Source organism: Bufo bufo, chromosome 9 (genome assembly GCF_905171765.1).
Source record: "Bufo bufo chromosome 9, aBufBuf1.1, whole genome shotgun sequence".
NCBI lineage: Eukaryota > Metazoa > Chordata > Amphibia > Anura > Bufonidae > Bufo > Bufo bufo.
Genome location: NC_053397.1, coordinates 17,789,698 through 17,810,833, shown reverse-complemented (window position 1 = coordinate 17,810,833; position 21,136 = coordinate 17,789,698). Strand labels below are relative to the sequence as shown.

At 42.7% G+C, this 21,136-nt stretch overlaps 1 protein-coding gene across 2 annotated transcripts in view; it reads left to right on the top strand.

Moving 5' to 3' along the window:
- LOC120979535 (G-protein coupled receptor 22-like) overlaps positions 1–21,136 on the top strand; it is a 182,714-nt gene that overhangs the window by 108,082 nt on the left and 53,496 nt on the right. The window contains exon 1 of one of the 2 annotated variants that reach the window (XM_040408338.1): positions 19,287–19,340. The exons of the other annotated variant lie outside the window; for it this stretch is intronic. The gene's annotated coding sequence lies outside the window, so the exon portion shown is untranslated. Of the gene's footprint in view, positions 1–19,286; positions 19,341–21,136 lie in introns of those variants that run through there. 2 annotated transcript variants of the gene reach the window in all.

Below are 21,136 nucleotides of genomic sequence, written 5' to 3'. Positions count from 1 at the left end.
GTTATAAGGGAAAATAATAAAATCTACACAACACCTAACCCAAACCCGAACTTCTGTGAAGAAGTCCGGGTTCGGGTCTGGGTACCAAACATGCCGATTTTTCTCACGCGTGTGAGATTTTTCTGCACCCACGCGGAAAAAACGCAAATATGGAACGCAATCGCAGTGAAAACTGACTTGTTTTAGTGACAAAATCGCACCATTTTCCCTGAACGCATCCGGCCCCAATCTGCAACGCCCGTGTGAAAGGGGCCTTACCCTGATCTGTCGGCCCTTGCTGATGCAACGCTGATTCTTTTAATGCCTGCACAGGGCAATGTGCCAGGCTGAGGCATGCTGAGTTAAGAAAAGCACATTCGTTTTTCACTTATTTTCCTGTTTTAAGGTAAAATCAGCAGAAAGGATTTCAGTTTTTTTGTCAGGTAAGCCAGTACTTTCTGCTCTGCACTGACAAGGGGCAATCACCCCGAAACAGCCGTCTGCAGATGAGATGCTGGCTTATTTAGTATCCGAGTCATGTCTCAAAGCCTGTTTAAAGGGTCGAACATTGACTTATAGGAGAGCTGCCTTACATCTGGTGGCATTACAGGCAGAGCTTGTTAGGAGCTCATTTGCATCCCTTTCTTCCCAGGAATCCAGGAGAGCATGGCCTGTAAGTCTCCTCACGCCGATTAAGGTACTTTCTCTCCAAGGAGATAGTACCCCCCAAATCTTGTCTAATTGTAGAATCTTTTATGTTTTGTTTTTTACTTGAATGCTTCACTGGCCTTCACAGTATGTGATCCCCTGGGTGCCTGACTCCCTGCTCCATCCTATGGTCACTTACATTCTTGGGGCTTTCTTTTTCTAAATTATGATTTTCTTAATTGTAGTTTTCTATTTTCTGGAAGCTCTCCATAGTATTTATTTTTATGGAGTGTGGTCTCTAGAAGGTCTATATTAGATATGGTGATGGAACCAGGTGCTCTTACCTTTAGGGCTAATTCCCACGACCGTATAAATGGATCTGCATCCGTTTTGCGGAACGGGTGCGGACCTATTCATTTCAATGGGACCACAAAAGATGCGGGCAGGTGCTGTCGACATCTGTTTTATTCCGTGGCCCCTCAAAAAATATAGCGCATGTCCTATTCTTGTCCGCAATCGCAGACAAGAGTAGGCATTTCTATAATGGGCCGCCCATTCCATTACGCAAATTGCGGAACGCACACGGGTGGCATCCATGTTTTGCGGGTCTGCAATTTGCGGACCGCAAAACACAGCGCGGTCATGTGAATGCGCCCTTAGATGGTCACCTCGGGGCTCTGTCTGATGCTCCCTGTTGCTTGTAGTCTGTGCTGTAGGTAGAGTTCTTGTCTTATCAATAAAATCCTGTTTTTATCCTTATTTTTTTGAAGATATTTTTGTCCTGCTGGTTTCTGTCTTCCACGGAGTCTGTATTTTCCAAGTTTTGTCTTACAGGTTGCTTGAAAAGGTTGGTTGGTGAAAAGTCAGGAGCTCTTCTTCAGTGCTGCTTACTCCTGGCACTCCGTCTATCTATCTATCTCATGTCCGTCTGTCTATCTATCTATTATCTATCTATCTATTATCTATCTATCTATCTATCTAATATCTATCTATCTATCTATCTATCTATCTAATATCTATCTATCTATCTCATATCTATCTATTATCTATCTATCTCATATCTATCTATCTATCTATCTATCTATCTATCTATCTATCTATCTATCCCATATCTATCTATCTATCTATCTATCTATTATCTATCTATCTATCTATCTATTATCTATCTATCTATCTCAAAACGGTCTATTTATCTATCTATCTAATCTCCTATCCAGTGGCATAACTAGAAATGACTGGGCCCCACAGTAAATCTTTGAATGGGGCCCACCCCAGCGACTTCTTCGCAATGTTCACTCCTGTGGCTAGTCAGATGAGGCCCAGCAGCCACTCCGTCCGTTTCCTACAGTCACTGTATATAATGTAATTGTATAATACTGTTGAGGGGGCCATGACAATGAAATCATTTAGTCCTCCTTCTGGATGGGCCCCAAAGCAGCCGCTTCCCCTGCAGCTACGACCCTGCTCCTATCTATCTATCTATCTTTCTATCTATATATCCCTAATTTTATTTAGCTTTGGTTCTGTCTACACCTTTTTGCGAGAAGACTTTGATCTATAGGCAGCAGTAGAAACGAGGTGTGTTCATTAGAGATGCTGTCAGCACATGATGGATAAGATTGGTTTTCCGGCTTGTGAGGAGGACATGAAAGAAAAGCCAACAGTGAAATGCCAAGGAGAAGCCAATAAATCTCTTTCTCGATGCCCCCACAGTGTCTTACTGCTACTTGGCAGACAAGTGTGGTCACTGCACCCCTCTCCGCCCAGGCTGCTCTCCGGCTATAACAGACATTACCTTGATGAACTTCAATTGAGCTTTTATATAATGTCACCCATGCAGGACAGGAGAAGGGACCACAAGGTTTTATCTCAGAGTGAGAAGAACTTGGCTCATCCTTGATGTACTTCAAAATGATAAATAATAAATATGTTTATATTGTTGAGATGATAACTTCCATTGGCCTCCTCGTGGGGTTGATGCATCTATAACATTTCTGGAAAGAGGGTTGGTAGTAAATAAAAACTCTAAGCGTCGTTATACGTCGTTTAAGATCGAAATAAGCTATAGTCTAGGCCATTCTGTTGACAGTATACTTACTGTCTAATAGCTCCTCAAGAGAGTACGTTCATTGATGGATACAAAGATCAGATTTTGGCAGCCCAAACACTTTTGGTTCCTCAGAGATAAGTGTTGCCTCATGTCTTACAACTGCAAGCCTTCTGTTTAAGGCTACATGCACACGACCGTATGTGTTTTGCGATCCGCAAAAAAAACGGATGACATTCAGTATGGTATCCGTTTTTTTTTTGAGGATCCTTTTTTTTGCAGATCCATTGTAATAATGCCTATCCTTGTCCGCAAACTAGAAAAAAATAGGACGTGCACAATATTTTTTGCGGGGCAATGGAACGGACATGATGCGGAATGTGTCACCAGTTTTATGCTCCCATATGCTTAAAGGGCTTCTGTCACTACCCAACCCCCAATTTTCAGTTTTTGACTTATTATATTTGTTAATGTAAGCAGATTCCACATATGCCCCTCTTACCTCGGACGGTGCAGTAATTACAGTAAAAAACATACTTTTATTATATGTAAATTTCTTCACTACCAGCAAGTTGGGTGGACTTGCTGGTAGCCGCCGCATCCTCTGTTTGAAAAAACGCCCCCTCCTCCACTTGATTGACAGGGCCAGCGAGCGCTCTCCTCCTCTCGCTGGCCCTGCCTGCAGTCTCAAACCCCGCGCCTGCGCTGTACCGGTCATCATTCGGCGCAGGCGCTCTGAGAGAAGGACGGCCGCTCTTTCCTCAGTGCGCCTGCGCCAATGATGTCAGCCCTACACCCGGAAGAGAAGACTTCTCTTCCGGGTGTAGGGGGGCTGACGTCATCGGCGCAGGCGCAATGAAGGAGGAGCGGCCAAGCGAGCGTCCTTCTCTCAGAGCGCCTGCGTCGAATGACGACCGGTACGGCGCAGGATTTGAGACTGCAGGCAGGGCCAGCGAGAGGAGGAGAGCGCTTGCTGGCCCTGTCAATCAAGTGGAGGAGGGGGCGTTTTTTCAAACAGAGGATGCGGCGGCTATCAGCAAGTCCACCCAACTTGCTGGTAGTGAAGAAATTTACATATAATAAAAGTATGTTTTTTACTGTAATTATTGCACAGCCCGAGGTAAGAGGGGCATATATGGAATCTGCTTACATTAACAAATATAATAAGTCAAAAACTGAAAATTGGGGGTTGGGGGGTGACAGAAGCCCTTTAATCGTATATAGGGGAAAATAGCTACTACTACTACTATAATACTGCTCCTATGTACAAGAATATTACTATAATACTGCCCCTAAATACAAGAATATAACTACTATAATACTGCCTCCTATGTACAAGAATATAACTACTATAATACTGCCTCCTATGTACAAGAATATAACTACTATAATACTGCCTCCTATGTACAAGAATATAACTACTATAATACTGCCTCCTATGTACAAGAATATAACTACTATAATACTGCCTCCTATGTACAAGAATATAACTACTATAATACTGCCTCCTATGTACAAGATGATAACTACTATAATACTGCTCCTATGTACAAGAATATAACTACTATAATACTGCTCCTATGTACAAGAATATAACTACTATAATACTGCTCCTATGTACAGGAATATAACTACTATAATACTGCCTCCTATGTACAAGAATATAACTACTATAATACTGCTCCAATGTACAAGAATATAACTACTATAATACTGCCTCCTATGTACAGGAATATAACTACTATAATACTGCTCCTATGTACAGGAATATAACTACTATAATACTGCTCCTATGTACAGGAATATAACTACTATAATACTGCCCCTATGTACAAGAATATAACTACTATAATACTGCCTCCTATGTACAAGAATATAACTACTATAATACTGCTCCAATGTACAAGAATATAACTACTATAATACTGCCTCCTATGTACAGGAATATAACTACTATAATACTGCCTCCTATGTACAGGAATATAACTACTATAATACTGCTCCTATGTACAGGAATATAACTACTATAATACTGCCCCTATGTACAAGAATATAACTACTATAATACTGCCTCCTATGTACAAGAATATAACTACTATAATACTGCTCCTATGTACAAGAATATAACTACTATAATACTGCCTCACTGCCTCCTATGTACAAGAATATAACTACTATAATACTGCTCCTATGTACAGGAATATAACTACTATAATACTGCCCCTATGTACAAGAATATAACTACTATAATACTGCTCCTATGTACAGGAATATAACTACTATAATACTGCCTCCTATGTACAAGAATATAACTACTATAATACTGCCTCCTATGTACAGGAATATAACTACTATAATAGTGCTCCTATGTACAAGAATATAACTACTATAATACTGCTCCTATGTACAGGAATATAACTACTATAATACTGCTCCTATGTACAAGAATATAACTACTATAATACTGCTCCTATGTACAAGAATATAACTACTATAATACTGCTCCTATGTACAGGAATATAACTACTATAATACTGCCCCTATGTACAAGAATATAACTACTATAATACTGCTCCTATGTACAGGAATATAACTACTATAATACTGCATCCTATGTACAAGAATATAACTACTATAATACTGCCTCCTATGTACAGGAATATAACTACTATAATACTGCTCCTATGTACAAGAATATAACTACTATAATACTGCCTCCTATGTACAAGAATATAACTACTATAATACTGCCTCCTATGTACAAGAATATACCTACTATAATACTGCCTCCTATGTACAAGAATATAACTACTATAATACTGCCTCCTATGTACAAGAATATAACTACTATAATACTGCTCCTATGTACAGGAATATAACTACTATAATACTGCCTCCTATGTACAAGAATATAACTAATATAATACTGCTCCTATGTACAGGAATATAACTACTATAATACTGCCTCCTATGTACAAGAATATAACTACTATAATACTGCCTCCTATGTACAAGAATATAACTACTATAATACTGCCTCCTATGTACAAGAATATAACTACTATAATACTGCTCCTATGTACAGGAATATAACTACTATAATACTGCCTCCTATGTACAAGAATATAACTAATATAATACTGCTCCTATGTACAGGAATATAACTACTATAATACTGCTCCTCTGTACAAGAATATAACTACTATAATACTGCTCCTATGTACAGGAATATAACTACTATAATACTGCCTCCTATGTACAAGAATATAACTACTATAATACAGCCTCCTATGTACAGGAATATAACTACTATAATACTGCCTCCTATGTACAAGAATATAACTACTATAATACTGCCTCCTATGTACAAGAATATAACTACTATAATACTGCTCCTATGTACAAGAATATAACTATTATAATACTGCCTCCTATGTACAAGAATATAACTACTATAATACTGCCTCCTATGTACAAGGATATAACTACTATAATACTGCTCCTATGTACAAGAATATAACTACTATAATACTGCTCCTATGTACAAGAATATAACTATTATAATACTGCCCCTATGTACAAGAATATAACTACTGTAATTCTACTCCTGTATATAAGAATATAATTACTATAATACTGCTTCTACGTACAAAAATATAACTACTATAATATTGCTAGTAGTATAAGAACACAAGTACTATAACACTGGAGTTTCCGTTTAATAAATATTGCAGCTCAGGTGTTGCATAGTATTGAGCAGAAGACATACAGGCGCTTAGCATTTCTCCAACATTGTGAATGAATTGTAAGGAAGTCATTAATCAATGCTAAGACGTTGCTTGAATGGATATTTTTTTGTTATTTAGACGAGCCGTGTCCTAGTTTCAGACCTCCAACAATGGGCCCAAGGTGCAGCAATAAATCCCAAAATGAGTTTTTTCAACAATTTCATGCTCTAGAACGTGATGTATTGTATCTTCTTTGATAACATGTTGTGTAGGCATTTTCTGAGAATAGACGTGGAGCAGGATGGATCTGAAAGGAACCACAATGCATTAAATTACAAAGCCAGAATTTACAATACTTTTGAGGATTATTAACTTTTTTTAAATGTAACCTTTCACCAAAATAAATGATAGAAGTTGTACAACATTTATATCAAAGTTGAACTACAGGGCACCATTGCATTCTCCAAATATCCTTTTGATATGTGAACCAGTGACCAGAAGTCAGTCCCAAATTGCTTAGAGACACAGGATGTCCCATTTCCAAAACTTCAGCACTGCAGATATATAGCGGGCATACAGAGAGAAGGGTCACCTAGTTAATATTTCTGTTCCTATAGGCAGTGTGGGAGTGGGCACATTAATTAAAGAAAATAAAATCTAAGAAAAAATTATATTATAATTAATTGCATTATTTATTATTATAGTGGTTGCAGTTTTGTTATTTTCTAATACAAAGCTCCAAATCCCCTGCTTTCCTTCACATAGCCATAAAAAATGAAGTTCTGGTTGCCTTTCACTACAACTAGGGGGGTTTATTGTACACTGTGTTCATTTTAAGTTCAATGTATACGTTGTCTGCAGTGAGCTCCCCCTAGTGGTGACTGCAGATAGCCAGGTGTTTTTATCATTATTCCCGTCTATGCTGGAGATTTGGATCCTTGTATCATTAAAATGGAGCTCTGACCCTATGAAGATGCATTAAAAAAATTAGTCAGTACAGAATTTTGTACCTCATCTAAGATTTCCCTCACAAGCAGAATTCTTTCTTTATCTCTTTGCTTCCTTCCCCGAAATCCCATCCTCTTAATTGGAGAGATATAATAGAAAAGTAATTCATGACATCACTGATCTAAATTTAGAGCATAAGACAATGCAAAATAGATATGAGATTAGCCGAGGATTGATTAAATACTGTGAATGACTCAAAGGGTCCTTTAGAAGCATCAGATTTTCTCTGCGGAGTCCTTCAGGATGACATAGAAAATAATGCACTAGCCGCTTGTCATGTGTGAGTGAGGACATATATGAATTTTTGGTTTGTGATAGATGGAACCTGTCTCAATCATTTGCAAAGTACTTGTATGAACCCATCCTTCAAAAGGATTTCTACTCGTTGGAAAACCATCCTCATGTTCCTCAAAATAGAAAATTACCTTAAAATACACCTTTCTTCTTATGCTGCCACCATCTGAGGATCCCCCAAGTCCTGACCTTATGATCTTGATGTGATGATGTCTCATGACCAAGGGTAAAGTACAGTTTCAACACACAATATGGTCGCAACATTATGGACGACATGTCATCTTATCAAGACAGGTAGTGCAGGGATTATATAAGTTATAACTTGCTAAGGGTTGGACCTCATGGGTGGGCCCTACATCCACTTCCCATAATCCCTCACCTTCCATATCTCTGTAGTCATCAATGCGGCTTGGTGCCCATCATTTCTTAAAAGGATAAGGAGAAATCCAGCTGAAAGTTTATAACATTTTTACATACGAGGCAGAACTTCCTGTTGGTGGGATCCTTAGGCTTGGAGCACCACCACAGTTAAGAAGGGAGAGCTTCAGGTCCATTGATTTGAATGCATCTTCCCTTTTTATAAATGGAAATTCGGGAGCAGAGTTACGTGCAAGGGGTTTAACTCCAGCAATCAGAGACACAAACTCTCAGATTCCTCCACTGTCATCACTTGACTTAAAGGGGTTGTCTGGGACCCGCACCTATATTGAGAACAGGACCCCGCAAGTGAAGGAGGGCGCACTGTCCATGCGCAACCGCCCTCCATTCATTTTCTATGGGGCCAGTGAAAATAGCCAAGAGCTGGCTCGGCTATTTCGGTCGGCTCCATAGAAATGAATGGGAGCAGGGGCCGCGCATGAGCGGTACGCTCCCATTCACTTCTATGGGGAGCTGGCTTCGTGGTGGCCGGACCGGTGTCCTCCAGCCACCACCTTGCGGGGCTCTGTTCTCGATATAGGTGCGGGTCCAAGCAGTGGGACCCGCACCTACACTGCGTGCAGAATTATTAGGCAAATGAGTATTTTGACCACATCATCCTCTTTATGCATGTTGTCTTACTCCAAGCTGTATAGGCTCGAAAGCCTACTACCAATTAAGCATATTAGGTGATGTGCATCTCTGTAATGAGAAGGGGTGTGGTCTAATGACATCAACACCCTATATTAGGTGTGCATAATTATTAGGCAACTTCCTTTCCTTTGGCAAAATGGGTCAAAAGAAGGACTTGACAGGCTCAGAAAAGTCAAAAATAGTGAGATATCTTGCAGAGGGATGCAGCACTCTTAAAATTGCAAAGCTTCTGAAGCGTGATCATCGAACAATCAAGCGTTTCATTCAAAATAGTCAACAGGGTCGCAAGAAGCGTGTGGAAAAACCAAGGCGCAAAATAACTGCCCATGAACTGAGAAAAGTCAAGCGTGCAGCTGCCAAGATGCCACTTGCCACCAGTTTGGCCATATTTCAGAGCTGCAACATCACTGGAGTGCCCAAAAGCACAAGGTGTGCAATACTCAGAGACATGGCCAAGGTAAGAAAGGCTGAAAGACGACCACCACTGAACAAGACACACAAGCTGAAACGTCAAGACTGGGCCAAGAAATATCTCAAGACTGATTTTTCTAAGGTTTTATGGACTGATGAAATGAGAGTGAGTCTTGATGGGCCAGATGGATGGGCCCGTGGCTGGATTGGTAAAGGGCAGAGAGCTCCAGTCCGACTCAGACGCCAGCAAGGTGGAGGTGGAGTACTGGTTTGGGCTGGTATCATCAAAGATGAGCTTGTGGGGCCTTTTCGGGTTGAGGATGGAGTCAAGCTCAACTCCCAGTCCTACTGCCAGTTTCTGGAAGACACCTTCTTCAAGCAGTGGTACAGGAAGAAGTCTGCATCCTTCAAGAAAAACATGATTTTCATGCAGGACAATGCTCCATCACACGCGTCCAAGTACTCCACAGTGTGGCTGGCAAGAAAGGGTATAAAAGAAGAAAATCTAATGACATGGCCTCCTTGTTCACCTGATCTGAACCCCATTGAGAACCTGTGGTCCATCATCAAATGTGAGATTTACAAGGAGGGAAAACAGTACACCTCTCTGAACAGTGTCTGGGAGGCTGTGGTTGCTGCTGCACGCAATGTTGATGGTGAACAGATCAAAACACTGACAGAATCCATGGATGGCAGGCTTTTGAGTGTCCTTGCAAAGAAAGGTGGCTATATTGGTCACTGATTTGTTTTTGTTTTGTTTTTGAATGTCAGAAATGTATATTTGTGAATGTTGAGATGTTATATTGGTTTCACTGGTAAAAATAAATAATTGAAATGGGTATATATTTGTTTTTTGTTAAGTTGCCTAATAATTATGCACAGTAATAGTCACCTGCACACACAGATATCCCCCTAAAATAGCTAAAACTAAAAACAAACTAAAAACTACTTCCAAAAATATTCAGCTTTGATATTAATGAGTTTTTTGGGTTCATTGAGAACATGGTTGTTGTTCAATAATAAAATTAATCCTCAAAAATACAACTTGCCTAATAATTCTGCACTCCCTGTATAAGACAATGGGGGCATATCCTAGCGATATGCCCCCATTGTCCATAATGAGACAACCCCTTTAAGCCTCAGAATTTTTTTAGTGGTGAAAATTCTGGGGTGTCTACTATATGATGGAGAAAATCATTAGAGATCTATGCTCTAGGCGATGCCAACACAGACTCCATCCCACACAACTCCATCTCTTATGAAAACCTCCTCATCTCTGCTGCTCCTCAGATTTACAGTAAATGTCCCCATACAGGGGCGTAGCTATAGGGGGTGCAGAGGTAGCAGTCGCTACCGGGCCCAGGAGCCTAAGGGGGCCCAAAGACCCTTCTGGTACATAAGAAGACACCAGTATTATAGAAAGTGCACACTGGTCAAGTTACACCTCTGGCTAGGAAGGGAAGTGGTTAGGGTCCATTCACACGTCCGCAAATGGGTCCGCATCCGTTCCGCAATATCGGGAATGGGTGCGGACCCATTCATTCTCTATTATGTGCTCTCCGCATCCGCATTTCCGGAGACCCGCCCCGAACTTCCGGTCTGCAGCTCCGCAAAAAAAAAGAACATGTCCTATTCTTGTTCGCAACTGCGGACAAGAATAGGCAGTTCTATGGGGGTTGTCGGCCGGGTGTATTGTGGATCCATGTAAATGGACCCTTAGGTCGAGAATTTGGCATGGGGGGTGCCTTTAAATTTTTTGCCTCAGGCAGCATGAAGGCTATGTGCTTCCCTGCCTCTGAGGGAAGGGGGCCCAAGCTGAACTCTTGCACCAGGGCCCATGAGCCTTTAGCTACGCCCCTGTCCCCATACCTATATGCCACTGGCCAACATTCATGTTGGTAAATTCAGGACCTTTAAGCCCCAACTCCAGAACACCCAATCCACCAGGAACGACCACTTATGGGTGGCGTTTAGCAAGCCCTTCCCATTTTTGGCCCTGGACAGCTAGAATTTGCCAGGGTTATCTCTGAAAATTAGGGAGGGACAATCCCTGCAAATTTGGGACTCTTGGCAACTGTGTATTTACAATATTGGCCTTTGGACCACCCTTAGGCACCAGGGAATGGTTAAGATTGCTAGCCCTGCACCCTTATAGCAACGGCCCTGATTTCAGAATACACAGAGAATAGAAATGTACTTATTAAGAGACCATGAGATGAACAGGGAGGACATATCACTGTCTAGCAGGGTGTAGCTAAAGGCTCATGGGTCCTGGTACAAGAGTTCAGCTTGGGCCCCCCTTCCCTCAGTGCTTTGTGGCCAGGGGCAGGGAAGTACATAGACTTCATGTGGCCTGAGGTACCCCCTTGACCTAACCCCTTCCCTCCAGCCAGAGGAGTAACTTGACTTTCTCCTGGGCCCAGTAGCGACTGCTACCTCTGCACCCCCTATAGCTACTCCCCTGCATTCTGGGGTCTAGAAAGATGGGTGGTAAGAACCCAGCTGCTTGTATATTATCAATCAGCATTAGCAGCCATGTTTCCTAGCCCCAACTCTTCCAAGCTACACAGGAGGATGAATTGCTGTTTTGCCTTTCAGAGGTCTGGAAAAGCTGAGTGACAGACCGAATCTTCATTGCGCATCCCCCTCCATGACACCAGGTTCACATAAGCAGCCTCTGTGCTCTTGCTTGGTCCGCTGGTTAGTAAACGAGAAGAAACGGCGCGAATGCCACGCTGCGCTTCCACCGCTGCAGACTTTAATTGCTACATTTGGCCCCAACTGTTTCTCATTACATGTTCATCCTGGACCCCCGACAGACAAGTTCCCTGCCTGACACACATCCAGCGAGGGAGTTCCATTCAGGGCTATCATTTGCTAATGAGAAAAATATTGGTTTGTTATCTCACTTTCAATCTTTTTGTGGTTGTATTATACATAGCCAGCGTCACGTCATTGTTAAATATTAATCACATTTTGGTTTATTTCCCTGGGGGAAATGTTCTTCCTCATTCTCTACATCTGCAGTAATAATTTGGTGTAAAACTATGATAACCTTAGGCCTAGGCCTCATGTACAGCAGAAGGGTTGCCCATAGCAACCAATCAGATCACATCTTACATTCTGTATCCTGCACATGAGACATGAAAGCTGGAATCTGATTGGTTGCTATGGGTGACAGCTCTTAGTGATGTCTGCTAGAGTGTACACACTAGCCCTTAGGTGTGTAAGACCGCACGCACACATCTGAGTTGTAGGGATCTGTATTATGTCCCCTATAGAAATCTCGGAGCCCATAATACCTCTGTGTGTCTCCGATTTCAGATGTCTTCCCTACAAATTTCTACAGGATCCATGAGACTAATACAGACCCCCAACCAGACCATCTAAACTTATAAAAACTCCATACAAGACCCCCTAACCAAATACAGACCCTAGATCACCTAAACTAATACCCACTCCAGATCAGACCTGTTAAACAAATACAGAGCCCCAGACTACACCACCTTAACTAAAACAGACCGGATCCTAGAAACAAATACAAATAACAGATAGATAGATAAATAAATAAATAAATAAATAAATATAGACCCCAGACCAGAACCCCTTAACTAATAAAGAACCCAGACTACCCCAATACAGACCCTGGACTGATCACTTTAATTTATTACAGGCTCAAAACTGGAGCCCACATTAAACCCCTTAACTAAATACAGACCCCACATGAGACCCTTTTCAACTAATAAAAACCCTAGACCATACTACCTAAATAAATACAGACTCCAGTCCAGACGCTGCAGTCCTCCTCATTCTTTGAGACCACAGTAGGGACTCCCCTTTTTGAACAACCAAGAAGTACTGTGTGAGCGCAGGGGCCTTTGTGCCCCCTCGGTTACTAGGGCCCAGATGTAACTGCTACCTCTGCACCCCTATAGCTCTGCCCCTGGTGTCGGTGATTACACACACATGTGATCCGGTCTGTCTGCAAGGTTTGATCTGTTGTATCATGTCGATGAGTAGGTGCTTTTATTCAGCCTCTCATGTCTGTCTCAGGTTACATCTGTCAGGACTGGAACACCAGACGCCCTGTCAGCGCACACCGCCACGTTATAAATAATTAGCTACCATTAAGCCTATTAATTAATACTTCCGAAATGGCTCAACAATTGTCGCTGAAGCCACTCATCCTGCTAAACAGCACATTAGACATTCAGTTCCCGGCACTTGAATGTCGATTCCATTGTATGACACCACTTAATAATCGCGCTCACGCACATTACACACTTATAGGCTGTTCTATTTCCAGCTAAATGCCCCGTCTTCTGAAAGAAGCATCATGGAACCTGCAGGGAACGCACAATATACACAGCGGAAATGACACAACATTTGCATCATATAGAACGCCGCGATTATTACACCTGAGTCACCGCAACTACGGCCTTATATCAGCGTGAGCCCATAACGATGGTGTCTACCGCAGTAAACGTAAACCCTTCAATGGACACATAGAAGAAAACCATACTTACAGAGATGCAGTATTATAGTAGTTATATTCTTGTACATGGAAGGCAGTATTATAGTAGTTATATCCATGTACATAGGAGCAGTATTATAGTAGTTATATTCTTGTACATAGGAGGTGGTATTATAGTAGTTATATTCTTGTACATAGAAGGCAGTATTATAGTAGTTATATTCTTGTACATAGGAGGAAGTATTATAGTAGTTATATTCTCGTACATAGGAGGCAGTATTATAGTAGTTATATTCTTGTACAGACGAGCGGTATTATAGTAGTTATATTCTTGTATATAGGAGCAGTATTATAGTAGTTATATTCTTGTATATAGGAGCAGTATTATAGTAGTTATATTCTTGTACATAGGAGCAGTATTATAGTAGTTATATTCTTGTACATAGGAGGCAGTATTATAGAAGTTATATTCTTGTACATAGGAGGCAGTATTATAGAAGTTATATTCTTGTACATAGGAGGCAGTATTATAGTTGGTATATTCTTGTACATAGGAGGCAGTATTATAGTAGTTATATTCTTGTACATAGGAGGCAGTATTATAGTAGTTATATTCTTGTACATAGGAGGCAGTATTATAGTAGTTATATTCTTGTACATAGGAGCAGTATTATAGTAGTTATATTCTTGCACATAGGAGGCAGTATTATAGTAGTTATATTCTTGTACATAGGAGCAGTATTATAGTAGTTATATTCTTGCACATAGGGGCAGTATTATTGTAGTTAGATTCTTGTTTCTTGTCAGTATTAAAGTAATTAAAATGTTAAGCTTATTCCCCGGCAACCTTTTCATCTTTTCAATGAGTCCCCTTCTATTCTATGTACACCACTGGGGAAAAAAGGAAGCACTACTAGATCATTACTGGTGACACACAAGTGACTGTGCACAGCCGTCCATAAATCTAGCAAGGAAATGAGGGTATAAAATCATAGTTTACAGAAACTGGTGCTCATTGACAGTATACAGTCGCACAGGTCTTCCGCCGGACCTATGACTGCGGTATGGAGGATGAAATCTATACCTTGCAATGGGTCATTTCCAGGAACAGGATGATTATTATGGAAAGTGCATTGCTGTACGAAGAGTGCGGCTTTGGATAGAGTATCACATCACTGCAAGGTCATGAGGACAATGCAGGGAGATGATGAGCAGGAAGCTGGCCGGGGATCCGAGGGATTCTTCATGATTCAGAGAGCAAATTGATCAAGTGATTATATGTTGAATTTCAGTATTAATGTGAACTCACTAAATGATAACGGATCTCTAAGATTATTCAGATGCCATTTTCCTACAGAACAATTAGCAAAATGAAGAAACTGTCGCCTTGGGAAAACCACTTATATTAAGAACAAGTTTTGCCCTTTGGGACACAAAACGATGAACAAAATATTTCTGAAGGATCCAAGTTAAATCCCAGCTGATGAAAAAAACAACAGGACAACTTAAAGGGGCTGTCCAAGATTAGAGAAATATGGATGACGTCTTGCAAAAACAGCGCCACATCTGTGCTCAGGTTGCATATAATATTGCAGCTCAGCTCTTTAAATTCAGTAGCGCTGAGCTGCAATATCAGACAAAGGCCATGGGCAGGGATGGCACTCCAATCCTGTACAGAACCGTGCCCTACTTAAAGGGGTTGCCTCATCAGAAGTAGCCCCTTTTAGATGGTCGTCGCATCAGCAATCGACTGATGGCCTTGGGTCCAGCTGATCTTGCTGAGGGACCTTGTCACAGTCGTCATTTACAATAATGGCCTGAGGGAGTATGATGGTCATTTGTCCCCAAAGGGCATATAAACAAGGGCTCTCATTATGAGACCACTTTGTTCATGGATTTCTGATTTCTCGCCAGCTCTATTAAATCCAAGTAGGAGGACAAGTTAAAATGACCCAGAGTGCCATTACCACTTCGACGCCCTGCTACTATCTTCTATGGTTAACCTAATGTCATTCTGTGTATTTATAGCAGGACTGTCACACTGTGCAGATCTATTTCTTGAAACTGTTTATCTTATCATGTAATGTGCCTGGTTCAGCAGTAGGTGGCAGCAAACACGGCAGAGCTACAGTCTCATAGAATGGAGCTGTTTATTCCATTCTAAACCCCCCCTCCCCCGTGGAGGAGTGGGCTAATCCCATTTCCTGCAGTAAGGGTGGGGACCAGTTTTATTCAGGCTAGTTTACCCCTGCTAGGGGAAGGTCTAGCTTACCCCCTGCTAGGGGAAGGAAGCATGCGCACGTCCCTGCTGGACGTGCCTGGCGTAAACCAGCTAGAGCACCTTCAGCTCTACTGGATGTGGAGGCACAGCTTGGAGCTTCTGAATCCAGGAGGAAAAGTTCCCTGGACAAACCTAGAGTCAGACTACAGAGAGAATCTGCAGCATCCTGCAGGAGCAGAGATTCTATTTAAGCCTGTCAGCACAGCAGAGCCAGAGAGCAACAGATTTTGCAGATTTGAGTTTGTTTGCCTGCCAGAGTTTACATGCTATCGCCTGCTGGGAACCAAGACAAAGCCTGAGACTGTTTAAAGAAACGTTTAATGAAAGTGAAAGCTTTTATCAACTTCATCACAAGGTCTGGACTCTGGAATTTATTTCTAAATCCCCTTCATCAACAGCCCCCCTTTTCATTGCTTCGGAGCCAACGCCTAGGGTCCAGTGTATCCAGGTAGGAGCACCGTAACACGTGCACCAACATTAAGGGACATTTAGGCCACCCTATACCACTCTGGCATTCCTACACCTGGGTACCATCCACAGTATCACTAAAAAGGGTATTTTTGCAGCTCCATTCAAACGGGGGAACATGACACGTTTTTGTGACAGGTGGAGGCCCCAGCGACCAGACCCCGGCAGACACTTATCGCCTATACTATATTGTTGTAATAGGTCAACCCCTTTAAAGGGGTTGTCTTGAGTATTTCATATTGATGGCCTACCCTCAGCATAGGTCATCAGTATCAGATTGGCCGGGATCTGACACCGGGCTGTTTAAGGAGGGCCTGGCTCTCACAGCTTACCAAGCAAAGCGCCAGCTTGGTATTGCAGCTCAGACCCATTCACTTAAATGGTTCTTAGCGGAAACTTGGCCATGTGGGGATGACCATGACATCCCTAGCCCAAGTAGAGGCCTCAGCGATCACTGGAGCACCGCAGCCTCTTCAAACAGCAGATCAGCGGCGGTGCCGGGTGTCGTACCCCCACCGATCAGATACTGAGGATAGTCCATCGGTATGAAAATCCCGGACAACCCCCTTTAAAGCAGTTGCTTTAGCACAGTACACCCTCTTGAGCTGCACACATCAGACACGACACCAGCCTCTTCCCACACACATCTCCCACCATCAAAACATTACATAAAGACTAAAAGCCGTGATTGCTCAGCTTATAAATGCAGCGATCAGTTGCGGCAACACACGCCTTGCCATTAACAAACACTCTACATGTAGTGCTCCGGGAGGGGGTCGCCAGCGGAGAATGGGGCGCCTCGGGTCTTTACTTAAGTGACTCCATAGAGCGCAGAGTGCCGGAATGAGCAACTGTTTGCAGATCACAGTGTTTCATGGATGAATCTTTGAAGCTCCTGGAGCAGAACTCATACGTCATTAGTCAATTCAAAATTGAAGACCCCCCCCCGGTTGCCAGAACTAGGGGGCCACGACGTTGGAAACCCTTCAATTTGAGGGGTCAATTGAAGCTCCTGAGCTGTAATGTGAACCCCCACCTACCATGTGGCATTTATAATAATGAGGTCTTCTTATATGGCAGGCAGAGTCACTGGGCATGCGCCGAGCCCAGTGACGTCTTCTTATCGCTGTTGCCCTCAGGAGCTATTGGTTCGCGCAGGCAGTAGGCGGTACTGCGCCTGCACGAGATTTCCGGCGGACAAAATGAAGATTCCAGGTGCGTAGCTTGAATGAATTAGTTGACGTAGCGGAGGGGGCGGCGCCGTTAAACTAGGCTGTGGGACAATGGTTCATAACGAGGAGGCGTGCTTGGGCTATAAACTAAGGCGGGCTAGGCACTGCAGGGGGGCGTTACTGGGCTCAGAGGGGGAAGAATAACGCCCCTCTGGGCACCTTCGGTGTTAATTTGCATAATACAAAAATCGCTTTTCTAACAAAATGAAAGCATGAAGAGAAGAAAGAAAACGACTGCAGGAAATAAGGTATTTTATTAAACATGGCAATGGTGAGAGCTTAATATGGTCAAACCAGGTGACAGATTCCCTTTAACCCTTCAAAGTGCAATAAAGTAAGGAGTTGATGGCTTTGCACAATGCCCACAAATGCTCCAGGACACTATATATATGCAGCTGTTTTAGCATATAGTCATTGACAACCCTCGCCTATCATAGTATATGGCTATATACGTGTACAGTAAATGTGTCTTTAATAGTGTTGAGCGAACTTGTGTTTTAAGTTCTGCGTCCAAAAGTTCAGGTTGTCGAATAATCCCGTTATGGATTCCAAATTCCGTTAGAATCCATAACGCGATTCTTCGAGGACCCGAACCCGAACTTTGGACGCACAAGTTCGCTCAACACTAGTCTTTAACCCCTGCTACGCATGGTACATGTGAGTCACTGTATCACCCTGGTAACACTCATGTGAGCTGCTTAGATATGTGAAGACACCTGCCAAGAGGATCGGTTTCATGCTATTATTCCTTGTCATAAAAGCGCTGATATATTCGCATCCCCCACAATGCACAGCGGGTGTCACCAGCTGAGCTAATGGAAGGTAATACTATCAAACTGCAGGAGCCAGAGCGTTTTGTTTTTAACCCTTTATACATCGAGGAGAAGACGCTCTGAATTAACTCTTGAAGGCCCTAGTCACCAATGACACCAGTAACAAATCTCACTGCAGATTAAATATAATCTTTTACGTCAGATTATATCGGGTATGATTAAAGAACACTCAGGTGGGATGCAGACAGCCGTATTTAAAATCTACACATTTAATACACAGTGAAGTCCATAAGTCCACGGCGTCGGACACTATTGTCTCCAATGGTCTCCAGGTCTGTGCTCCGTGAGACACGAACCAAAGTAGTGCATGCCTAAAACTGCACCATTGACTTCTATGGGCCCATGTGCAGCAGACCAGCCCGAAATATATACGGCTGTCTGAATCAGGACAGTGTTCAGACTCGAGAATGTTTCAGTTCACTGACCGCAAGCAGAAAAAAGGGGTGGGGGTGTTCATAAAAGGTAATAGTGGAGCAGTCAGCAATATAAGACAATCACCATGGAAACCATACTTAGCAACATTTGAAAAGTAAACATTGTAACATTCAAGCTCCTTCCCTTGGGGCGACCCACAAAAGGTGGGACTTGCATAAACTCCGCCCCCAACATGGGCTAATTCATGGGACTGTATCGGTACTGTTGGCGAGTATGTGGCAGCCAATCAGGTTGCCAGAAGTATTGCTCTCCCTGGCACATGCGCAGATGAGGTGGATTAAGGAGCTTGCGCATGCGCCAAGGAGAGAAATGTTGCTTGCCCCCATTCATAGCAAAAGTGACACCCTGTCTATTCTCCAGGCTGGAAACTGGTAAAGGACTTTCAGAAGAGAAGCGTCACATGATCGGCCAATCCACGCAAATTTGAGATGGTATGTTATCCCATGACTAATGTAAAAAATAAAAATCATATAGTCAGACATCATATAGTCCATGACAACCTCTTTCTAACAAGTCTAAAACCAGCCCTGTACCTCACATGGATCCAGAGATCTCCACATTCATGGCTCTGCTAGATTTATATCAAGCTGACAGCTCAAGGGGAGTGTCCTTTCTGCTGCAGCTAAGGGGGCGTGTCCATGCTCTGCCTATCACAGTTCAGGAGGCGTGTCTCAGCTCTCCCTATCAGAGCTCAGGAGGCATATAAAGAATGAAACTGAGCATGTGCGGCCTTCCCAGTGAGCAGGTCAAAGAAATAAGAAAAAAACAAACAGCAGGTGGCGCTATACAGATACATTTTATTTAATAACTCACTGGCTATGCTAAATTTTTAATTACATACAATTACAAAAGTATTCAGATCCAGGTGCTGATTTGAAAACTGTAAAGTATTTTTCGTGGGACAATCCCTTTAAGGTGGGTTTGCAGGGCCCTTTAAGGCATTAGGGCCCGGTGTGACTTCTACCTTCCAGTATCGGGAAAGGTGTGGTCGGTGCCAAAGGGGGAGGGGCTTGAAATGAAATAGGCAGGCTTTGGGACTTAAAGGCCCCAAATTATGTAGGCAACCTTGCTATCTCTGCACATAAAGAATGGATTTTTGCTTCCGTCATCATTGACCCGATCTGCCCGCGCACAAACATCTCATCCGGAATGATTAACCGGCCTGACCGGTGTCGGCTGCACTCAGTATAAGTATGTGACCCCCATTGATGTCATTGGATCTAAATGCTTTGGGCAGAGTTAAGCACGGTCTATATGTGCGGTAACCTCTGCGTGCTCACGTCCTATGGATTCAATTAGTCTGGCGGTGGATATTATTGAATAATTGAGGGAGCAGCAAATGTCCTTCATAAAGTGTCATGAAAGAGACATGAGTCTATGGGCCGATCGATAGCAGCTCCGACCTTCCACATGCACTGCGGTGCTGCAGCCGCCCAACCCGTGTCATATTCAGCTCTGCTAATCTGTCACCTGTAGGCACCAGCAGAGCTGAATGTTTCAGGTCTAATCTACACATAGTAGCGAGTTGTAAATAGTTTGCTTTATTCATCTTCTACTCCAGTCACGTCCAGAGCAGCATTCGAAATTCAGCTTCTTTCCGTTCTAATCTCTCTGTAACCCAGACGACCACTCTGTTCATACCAAGCAAACGTCGCTGTGATCCATTTCTTAAACCTGTGAGGTTCTTTCTCGATTTTGCCAATTTTTGGAAAAACAAGACAAAAATCACGCAACAAAACCCCCGGTGTGCGGGCTTCTGCATGCTTCTGTACTCTGATGCGTGTTATCAGGAACCGGTTAGGGTTTCCACTCCTCACGGTGACACCAGTTTTAACAAAATGGCTGCAATGCGTTCAAAATCAAGGCAAAAGCTGCAGCAAGAATGCAGCTTTGGATGTGAATGGAGTATAGTCTTTAATTTAAAACCTTACAACCATCTTTACTCTAAATGTCTGACAGGTGGAGGGTCTCAACTCTAAAAACCTCACCTTGGTCACATACAGGGGGCTCCTCCTATATGTGCCCACCACTCAAGTGAAGTAGGAATACCCCTTTAAATTGTGACCTTATACTCTAAAGCTAGCCTCTCCGATGCAAGGGTCAGCTGGCTCATGGCAATGTGTGGCCGCATTCTAGGTCATAGGGCCACTGGGTCACTTGTTATATCTGTACAGTAAGGACATGGAGCGTGGACAGGCTTTTCTTCTACTCCGGTTGCTGCTAAAGC